The sequence below is a fragment of the Schistocerca serialis genome, chromosome 8, assembly GCF_023864345.2.
Source record: "Schistocerca serialis cubense isolate TAMUIC-IGC-003099 chromosome 8, iqSchSeri2.2, whole genome shotgun sequence".
Lineage (NCBI taxonomy): Eukaryota > Metazoa > Arthropoda > Insecta > Orthoptera > Acrididae > Schistocerca > Schistocerca serialis.
Genome location: NC_064645.1, coordinates 80,728,270 through 80,731,039, shown reverse-complemented (window position 1 = coordinate 80,731,039; position 2,770 = coordinate 80,728,270). Strand labels below are relative to the sequence as shown.

Below are 2,770 nucleotides of genomic sequence, written 5' to 3'. Positions count from 1 at the left end.
TTTATATATTTATTTACTTGCATTTGTATTCCTTTTATTCATTTACCCTGCAAAGAAAGTTACTTTGACATCGCATCCGGCATCTTATCCTTTTGTTAGCTAACACGTCCTGTATGTTTCGTTGTAATAGTTTCTTTTAATTCTAGTTACAATGTATTTGTTTTAGTATTGACACAACTTCGCAAGTCGATATAATTGTAATATTATATTCTTTCGTTCCCTGATAGTAAATATAGTTGTTACGTGTTATCATTTATTTTTAAATTGGGCTTGATACTTATGCAGCTTCGCGTTTCTATTTGGTTGCGCCTCGAGTTAGCCTGTTACGCTCGCGCAAGGTCAGTCTCCTGCCTAGTACTGATGTAAGCATGTATTGTTGAGTGCGCACAGCTAAGTACGGTTTGCATTTCGCTTCGCGAGAAGCTGTGTCTTGACACTTCCTTCTGGTCAAATGTTTGTCTTTGCTTACAAAACAAGAAAATTAATTAAGTCTATAGACAACGGCCATACCATGTTGAATACACCGGTTCTCGTCCGATCACCGAAGTTAAGCAACATCGGGCCCAGTTAGTACTTGGATGGGTGACCGCCTGGAACGCCAGGTGCTGTTGGCTCCCCTTCTTCCTCCCCTATGAACCATGGGCCTTGCCGTTGGTGGGGAGGCTTGCGTGCCTCAGCGATACAGATAGATGTACCATAGGTGCAACCACAACGGAGGGGTATCTGTTGAGAGGCCAGACAAACGTGTGGTTCCTGAAGAGGGGCAGCAGCCTTTTCAGTTAGTTGCAGGGGCAATAGTCTGGATGATTGACTGATCTGGCCTTGTAACACTAAGCAAAACGGCCTTGCTGTGCTGGTACTGAGAACGGCTGAAAGCAAGGGGAAACTACGGCTGTAATTTCTCACGAGGGCGTGCAGCTCTACTGTATGGTTAAATGATGATGCCGTCCTCTTGGGTAAAATATTCCGGAGATAAAATAAATAGTCCCCCATTCGCATCTCCGGGCGGGGACTACTCAAGATGATGTCGTTATCAGGAGAAAGAAAACTGGCGTTCTACGGATGGGAGGGTGGAATGTCAGATCCCTTAATCGGGCAGGTAGGTTAGAAAATTTAAAAAGGGAAATGGATAGGTTAAAGTTAGATATAGTGGGACTTAGTGAAGTTCGGTGGCAGCAGGAACAAGACTTCTGGCCAGGTGACTACAGCGTTATAAACACAAAATCAAATAGGGGTAATGCAGGAGTGGGTTTAATAATGAATAGGAAAATAGGAATACGGGTAAGCTACTACAAACAGCATAGTGAACGCATTATTGTGGCCAAGGTAGATACGAAGCTCACGCCTACTACAGTAGTACAAGTTTATATGCCTACTAGCTCTGCAAATGACGAAGAAATTGAAGAAATGTATGACGAAATAAAAGAAATTATTCAGATAGAGAAGGGTGACGAAAATTTAATAGTCATGGGTGACTGGAATTCAGTAGTAGGAAAAGAGAGAGAAGGGAACGTAGTAGGTGAATATGGATTGGGGCTAAGAAATGAAAGGGGAAGCCGCCTGGTAGAATTTCGCGCAGAGCATAACTCAGTCATAGCTAACACTTCGTCAAGAATCATGAAAGAAGGTTGTATACATGGAAAAATCCTGGAGATACTGGCAGGTTTCAGATAGATTATATAATGGGAAGACAGAGATTTAGGAACCAGATTTTAAATTGTAAGAAATTTCCAGGGGCAGATGTGGACTCTGGCCACAATCTATTGCTTATGAGCTGTAGATTAAAACTGAAGAAACTGCAAAAAAGTGGGAATTTAAGGAGATGGAACCTGGATAAACTGACTAAACCAGAGGTTGTACAGAGTTTCAGGGAGAGCATAAGGGAACAACTGGCAGGAATTGGGGAAAGAAATACAGTAGAAGAAGAATGGGTAGCTTTGAGGGATGAAGTAGTGAAGGCAGCAGAGGATCAAGTAGGTAAAAAGACGAGAGCTGGTAGATATCCTTGGGTAACAGAAGAAATATTGAATTTAATTGTGAAAGGAGAAAATATAAAAATGCAGTAAATGAAGCAGGCAAAAAGGAATACAAACGTCTCAAAAATGGGATCGACAGGAAGTGCAAAATGGCTAAGCAGGCATGGCTAGAGGACAAATGTAAGGATGTAGAGGCTTATCTCACTAGGGTTAAGATAGATACTGCCTACAGGAAAATTAAAGAGACCTTTGGAGATAAGAGAACCACTTGTATGAACATCAAGAGCTCAGATGGAAACCCAGTTCTAAGCAAAGAAGGGAAAGCTGATAGGTGGAATGAGTATATAGAGGGTCTATACAAGGGCGATGTACTTGAGGACAATATTATGGAAATGGAAGAGGATGTAGATGAAGATGAAATGGGAGATACGATACTGCGTGAAGAGTTTGACAGAGTACTGAAAGACCTGAGTCGATACACGGCCCCTGGAGTAGACAACATTCCATTAGAACTACTGACGGCCTTGGGACAGCCAGTCCTGACAAAACTCTACCATCTGGTGAGCAAGATGTATGATACAGGCGAAATACCTTCAGATTTCAAGAAGAATATAATAATTCCAATCCCAAAGAAAGCAGTTGTCGACAGATGTGAAAATTACCGAACTATCAGTTTAATAAGTCACATCTGCAAAAGACTAACGCGAATTCTTTACAGACGAATGGAAGAACTGGTAGAAGCCGACCTCGGGGAAGATCAGTTTGGATTCTGTAGAAATGTGGAACACGTGAGG

General features: G+C 41.9%; 1 non-coding gene across 1 annotated transcript; it reads left to right on the top strand.

The window, feature by feature from the left end:
* The first annotated feature begins 496 nt into the window (after window positions 1-496).
* Window positions 497-614, top strand: LOC126417456 (5S ribosomal RNA). The gene has a single exon (XR_007575576.1). It is a non-coding gene; the product is annotated as a 5S ribosomal RNA (ribosomal RNA).
* The last annotated feature ends 2,156 nt before the right edge of the window (window positions 615-2,770 follow it).